We start from the raw sequence: 7,940 nt of genomic DNA, 5'->3' as shown, positions 1-7,940 counted from the left end.
AGTCAAAGACAGCATACAAGCAAATGAGAGGGCATATGATATAGCATAAATTAGTTGGGAGTCAGTGGATTGGGAAACTTTTAAAAACCAACAGAAGGCAACTAAAAAAGCCATAGAGAGGGAAAAATGAACTATGAAGGTAAGCTAGCCAATAATATCAAAGAAGATACCAAAAGATTTTCCAGTTATATGAAGTGTAAAAGAGAGGTGAGAGTGGATATCGAACTGTTGGAAAATGATGCTGGAGAGTTGTAATGGGAGACAAGGAAATGGCAGATGAACTTAATAAGTATGTTGCATCAGTCTTCACTGTAGAAGACATTAGCAGTATGCCAGAAATTTGACAGTGTTAAGAGACAGAAACGGGTGCAGTTGTTATAACTAAGGAGAAAATGCTTAGGAAGCTGAAAAAATAATACTAATCAATTAATCAATCAATCAATTACTGTATATATAATGAATAGATTAAAAATCATGCAAAAACAGAAATAATATATATTAAAAAAGGGAGGTAGTGTTCACAGGTTCATTGTCCATTTAGGAATCGGATGGCAGAGGGGAAGAAGTTGTTCCTGAATTGCTGAGTGTGTGCCTTCAGGTTTCTGTACCTCCTACCTGATGGTAACAGTGAGAAAAGGACATGCCCTGGGTGCTGGAGGTCCTTATAATGGATGCTGCCTTTCTGAGACACTGCTCCTTAAAGATGTCCTGAGTACTTTGTAGGCTAGTACCCAAGGTGGAGCCAACTAGATTCCTGACCCTCTGCAGCTTCTTTTGGTCCTGTGCAGCAGCCTTCACCTCATCCCCACACCAGACAGTGATGCAGCCTGTCAAAATGCTCTGCACTGTACATCTATAGAAGTCCTACACACCGAGAAAAGAAGTCATAGATTGTTCATCCTCTCCCCCTATAATCCAGACCCTCTAGTCCTGACAATATCCTTGTAAATCCTTCCTGCACTCTTTCCACCATAGTGGCATCCCTCTTATAACAGGCCAACCAAAACTGAATACAGAGCTCCAGACATGGCCTCACCATCAGCTTTGAGGCCAAGAAGCAGCTAAGCTCATCATCCCACCTGTGCCTTGCCTGACAGTCACCCAGCAAGCTGCATCCGCAGAGGGATTCTCTGAACATTACCCTACAATGGGAGCTGGGGGCAAAAATATTCTGATGTATTAACCCTCCCGCACGCACCCCCATCACTACTTGGGACATCCCAAGGTTGGGAACCATTGATAGGGCCATCCTCTTTTTCATCACCAGTGGGCCAAAGCATCTTAAATCCTTTTCCTAAAGATTGAGGGCTGAGAAATAAGTGTCTGCAATATTTCCACTAGGTTGGAATGAACTTAAAAACTTTCATTATTTAATGTCAGTCAGTAGTAATAGAACTGTCTAAAATAAGGTGGTCAAATGAAAGGTGGCAATCTGTAATTATAATGCAGAAAAGGTTGTATTACAATTGTGTAAACATATTTCGAAATTAAGGAAAGAGATGAGCATGGTTGGTGATGGCCAGTCAGGTGTGGGGTTCTTGAAGTGCATCCGAAAGTCGAAGCATGTGCCATGAGTAAAATGGAGTGAGCCTGGTACTACTTGGGGGTCTGAACACCTTCCTACAATCCACTCTGATAATCAGAGCCACTGGGCACTACTTTAAACAAGCTTGCCTATAACAGATAGCACCAAACCCTTTCAACAGTCTCTCAACATTTCAGAATCAGAATCACCAGCTTATTATATCACCAGCTTATGTCGTGAAATTTATTGACTTATACATGTTATTTCATTCCTGTGCACCCCAATGCCAGTTAAAACGCTCTCATGGTACATCTGTAGAAATTGGTGACTGACTTTGGTGACATACCAAATCTCATCAGACTCCTATTGAAATATAGCGGCTGTCGTGACTTCTTTGTAGCTGCATTGATACGTTGGGAAATTATTCTGTGGATCCATGGCAGGTTGACAGCCTGGCAAATTAATTGAAAATCTCGATACAGCTGACAAGTCCTGACAAACCTTCCAGTATCATTTGTTATTATTGATAATTAAAACTGGACTGCAAAGATTTCCAGAATGGTTGTATTTATTTTTTTATTTAGATAACTGGCGTGTCTAGCCCATGAGCCTACACTGCCCAATTACAGTCATGTGAACAATTAACCTACTAACCCATATGCCTTTCGAATGTGGGAGGAAATCCATACAGTTACAGGGACAACATACAAAGCTTTATAGTCAATGGTGGGAATTGAACCCAAGTTGTTGCACTGTAATATCGTTATGCTAATCACAATGCTACCCTTTCTCTGCTTCTCCCACTTTATCTCCTCCCTCCATCCATCCTTTCTCTCCCTTCTTCCATCTCTCCTTTGCATTTTTTCTTCATTCCTTCCTCCTTTAAACTTTTCTTTTTTAAATTTTTTTTGCTCAGCATAACAAAACTCTCAATTTCCAGATACATTTACATTTCTTCCCCTCACAGATATCAGCTATCAGAACACTTCCATCAAAGTATAGACATCACCACAACATCCTAAACAAAAGCCCTTAATAGTATAGCAGACAGGTTTACATCCACATACTGCAGAAAAGGTTGCCATGTTTTATGAAAAACATTTGTTTTTGAGTGTACCGTACATGTCAAGAAGTCCAAAGGAATATATTCCATGATTAATTTATGCCAACCAAAAAGTCCAGGGGCCTTATCCAACAAAATAAAATGTTCTGCATAGAGCCCATCTGACTCCAGATTGCCTCTCAAAATTTAAGACGGGGTTTCTCCAACGTGTTCTAAATGTAAAGTAAATACTGGAACTTTCACCCACTGTTTTTGGACTTGTCCCAAACTTCAGGCATACTGGAGTGATATTTTGGGTGAAATGGAAAAGATTCTGAAGATGGAGCTTGAACTGGACCCAATGTCTTTTCCCTTAGGCTTACCCAGCAGTTGTATTATTAATGCACATCAGAAAAAACTTCTTAACATCCTGACTTTTTGTGCGAGGAAGAACATTTTACCTTTAAACTTTTCTAACCTTATGTCCTTTATTCAAGAACTAACACTGCCGGGAAATCACTATTGGAACAGGCCAGGTTTATATATACTGTAGATGGTATTATTATAAATGGGCATCTCAGAATGCAGAGCTAAGATATAATTTTTAATTCCAACATTACATCATGCTATAAAATGGTGATGGGAGTGAATATGTACCCATGTCTTTGAAACTTTCCTCAAAGCTTTGCAAATGACTGTCTCATTATATTGAAAGAAAAGCACAAAGGTAAGTGGATTTTGTGGAGCACAAAATTACCTTTTTGTGCTCCACAAACCAATTCACTCATCATGGAAATCTTATATTACTCAATTCACTTCTTTTAAATTCAGCTTTCAGGACATGGCCCATTCCTATTTTGCCTTGAGCAACACACACAAAATGCTGGAGGAACTCGGCCGGTCAGGCAGCATCTATGGACAGGAAAAAAAGAGTCAACATTGAGCTGAGAACATTCATCAGGACTGGAAAGGACAGGGTAAGAAACCAGAATGTGAAGGAAGGAGTGAAAGCTGGAAGGTGGTAGGTGAGGAGGATGAAATGAGAAGGCGGGAGTAATAGGTGGAGCAGGTAAAGTCCTAAAGCAGGTGGAGTTTGAAAGGAGAGGGGCATGGACCATGGGATGAAGGGAAGGAGGAGTCGCACCAGAGGAGGTGATAGGCAGGTGAGCAGAAGAGAAGGGATAAGAGGGGAGGCAGAATGGGGAATGGAAAAGGAGAAAAAGGGAAGGGAGAATAAATTACTTGAAGTTGGAGAAATCAGTGATCATGCCATCAGGTTGGAGGCCACCCAGATGGACAATGAAACATTCCTCCCCCAACCTGAGATTGACCTCATCATGGCAGCAGAGGAGGCTGTAGACCAACATGTCAGAATGAGTATGATGTAGAGCAAGCCACGCTGGATGCAGAATTACAGAACATCATCCTTCCCTTGAGAAGGTTGCAGTTCCTGAGCCTCTGCAGTGCTGGCGAAGGTGCTGTTGGGGAGGGAGCTCCAGGAGTTAGTCCTAATGACCAAGTTGGTAATCTTGGTAAGGAATCGCGTGACGCTTTGTAAATGATACACAGCAACATGGAGAGGACAACATGGAGAGCTAGTGGAGAGGACAAATCTTGGGGTAGTCATTGGGATGTCCTTCAAGCAAATAGCTTTGCTCTGGATGGTCATTAAGCCATAGAGAGAGAGTAGCACAAAAAAAATCAGGCCCTTCAGCCCATCTGGTCCATGATGACAAAAATGTCAATCTTAATTAATCCCATTTATCCCCATTTAACCCAGATCCCCTATCCATGTATCTGCCTCCTTATATGCACCACTTTCCATGTGAAAAAGTTACTGCTCAAGCCCCTATTAAAGCTTTCCCCTCTTGTCTTAAATCCATACCTTGGCCTTTACAATCTCATATACTTCTATAAGATCGTCCCTCAGTGTCTTACACTCCGCAGAATAAAGTCCTAGTCTGTTCAAACTTTCTTCATACCTCTCTTGAGTCTGGCAACAGCTTTATGAATCAATGCTGTGCTTTTCCCTGCTTCATAACATCTTTCCATGAGTGTGGCTAAAACTGAGCACAATTCTCCAGCATCTTGTACGACTGTAGCGTAACGTCCCAGCTTCCATACTCAAAGCCCTGGCTGATCAAGGCCAGTAACTATGTGTTGTTGATTCAGACTCATTTATCATAAGTACGTTGAAACATATAGTGAAATGCATCATTTGTGTTAACACCCAAAGGTGTGCTGGTGGGCAGCCTGCAAGTGTTGCTACATATTCTGGCACTGGCATAGCATACCCATCATGCTTGGCAGAACAACACAGAGCATACCAAGCAGCGAATCTACAACAGAAAAACACGCCCCATTCCTCCCTCCCAAATGCACAAGCACAGTCCTCTGACCACAGGACAGGCTGCCTTTGGTCTTCAGCAGACTCCACAGATTCATAGACACTGTGCGTCATGAGATTTTTTATTGTTGCTGGACCTCCACTCATCCAGGCCACTGGCTCTATTACCTTCCTGCTGGAAAGGCTTTAGGGTAATGGGAGGCAAGTCACTTATTGCAGGTTATCCAGCCACAGACCTACTCTTCTACCACATCTGACGAATTGAATTTCCAGTCAGTAATGGCCCCAAGGGAAAGAAGCCTATTGGTTGTGTTCAATGATCAGTTCAGAGATGTCATAAGTGAAGTCATCCACACTGGATCTGGAGTTTGATGATTGTAGGGTAATAACTGTTCCTGAACCTCGTGGAGTGGGACCTAAGGCTCCTGCACTTTCTTCCTGATGGGAGCAGAGAGAAGGGGACATGACCAGAGGACATCTGTTTAAGGAGAGTGGAGGAGAGATGTCAGAGGTAGGCATTTGTTGTGGGTGGCAGGAATGCACTGCCGAGGATTGTGGTGAAGGCTGATACAATAGGGACATTTAAGAGACTCTTGGATAGGCACAAAGATGCAAGATTATGGATTAAGTTTAAATAGATTGGCATAACGTCATGGGACACAGGCTTCACATTATCCTGTACCCTTAGATTTGGAGATTCACAGCATAGTAACAGGCCCTTCCAGCCCAATGAGCCCGTGCTGCCCAATTACACCAATGAACCTACTCGCCCAAACATCTCTGGAATGTGGGAGGAAACTGGAGCACCTGAGGAAGCCCATGTGGACACAGGGAAAACGTACAGATTCCTTACAGGCAGTGGTGGGAATTGAGCCCGGGTAGCTGGCGCTGGGATAGTGTTACGCTAACAGCTACTCTACAGTGCCACCTTCTCTTCAATATCTACATTCTGTATTCAAAATCCCCCTTCAAGCATTGTAACATAAAACTGTGGAATGACAGGAATCTGTTGGGTTGATTAAGATCAGGGGGTGTGGGAATTTTCTTTGAGAGCAAAACTAAGTACGGCGTCTGAATCTGTAGCAGAATGGCTGGGTCATGGGATGCCTGAAAGCAGATGCAAATGACTGCATGCTGTTTTGGAGAGCAGCCCAGCCGACTCAGACAGGAAGTTCCGAGACTTGATCTCATTGAGGGCAGCCACAATTGAGTCCCGATATTATAAATGTTAGCAAAGCGGAGTGTAATTAAGAGAGTTAATTGATTGTGATGTTGTCAACAAAGAGAAGCTTGTCGATAGCTAGTGAAGGTTAGAGACCAGTGTACTCCACCTCATGAAGAAAAATGGACATATGGGCAGTGTTTAATGAATGAATAGCCTTATAAATATAATCCCTTTCTCAAACCTCCTAATGCATTACCGGAAGGAATTTGCAGCCTGAGTACAGCTGAGGTATTTGTGCTAGTTACCAAGTAACATCATAAATTAGAGGCAGCAGTATTTTTATGGCGCCTTTCTGTTTCTATTGGGCGAACAAAGCACTTTCAAATGCACATAGACATACTCTCCGCGGCCACTTCATTAGGTACACCTGAACGTCCACTCATTTATGCAAATACCTAATCAGCCAATCACGTGGCAGTGACTCGCTGCATAAAAGCATGCAGACGTGGTCAAGAGGCTCAGTTGCTGTTCAGACCAAACATCAGAATGGGGAAGAAATGTGATTTGGAATAAGTGCCTGTGCCAGACTGGGTGGTTTGAGTATTTAAGAATCAGCCTATCTCCTGGGATTTTCATGCACAACAGTCTCTGGAGTTTACAGAGAGTGGTGCAAAATTTTTTTTTAAAAGAACATCCAGTAAGCAGCAGTTCTGTGGGCAAAAATAGCTTTGCAATGAGCAAGGTCAGAGAAGGATGACCAGACTGGTTCAAGCTGCCAGGAAGGCGACAGTAACCCAAATAACCATGTGTTACAACGATGGTGTGCAGAAGAGCATCTCTGAATACACAACATGTCAAACCTTAAAGTGATGGGCTATACCAAGAAAGGAGAACAAGCGTACATTTTACCAATGTAGGGAGCCTGACCTACTGACTTTCTCTCCTCCCAGCCATCGATGGTTGGCCGTACACTCACCCTGGGCCAAAGGAATGTGGGTTTCAGCAAGACTCCAGAAACCTGGTCATATAATCCTGACTGACAGCCCAGTGCAGTGCTCGGGAGGTGTAGTCCTTCCGGGAGGCGTGATTGATGTAGTCCTTCAGATGTGATATATACTGTTACTTTGTTCTCCTTTACACCTGTTTAAGTTCAAGTTTATTGTCATCTGACTGTACATATATACAACCAAATGAAACAACATTCCTCCAGACCACGGTGCACTCGCACAATACATAAACCAAGATATCATTCTATAAATAAGTTTATAAAATATAATTCAAAGCACACGTAGTGAAGTGCAGCAGAGGTAAACAGTGAACAGCTTGCTGTCCTAGTGACGAGACCATGGTGGTTGTTGGTCACTGCCTGAGGGAAGAAGTTGTTACCCAGTCCGTCAGTCCATGTCCTGAAGTTTCTGTGCTTCCTTCCTAATGGTAGTAGGTCAAAGAGAGGGATCCTCAACAATGCTTTGGGCCCTTTATCTGCAGTGCTCTCAGTAAATGTCATAAATAGGGGTGAAGGTGACCCCAATGGTTCTACCAGCGGTTTATACTGTCCTCTGTAGGGTCTTGTAGCCCAATGCCCTGCAGCTTCCACACAACACAATGATTCAATCAGACAGGACGGTCTCGATGATGATCCTGTAGGAAGCTGTTAGAATAGTGGGGGGCAGTCTTACATGCCTTAATCTCCTCAGAGCGTGCAGACGCTGCTGTGCCTTCTTGACTAATAAGGAGGCGTGGCTCCAGTTTAGATCGCTCATTATGTGCACACCGAGGAACTTTGTGCTCTTCACTCTCTGCATGGCAGAGCTATTGATGTGCAATGGAGAGTGGTCAACCTGGGCCTTCCTGAAGTCCA

Source organism: Hypanus sabinus, chromosome 9 (assembly GCF_030144855.1).
Source record: "Hypanus sabinus isolate sHypSab1 chromosome 9, sHypSab1.hap1, whole genome shotgun sequence".
NCBI lineage: Eukaryota > Metazoa > Chordata > Chondrichthyes > Myliobatiformes > Dasyatidae > Hypanus > Hypanus sabinus.
This window is presented reverse-complemented; position numbering follows the sequence as displayed.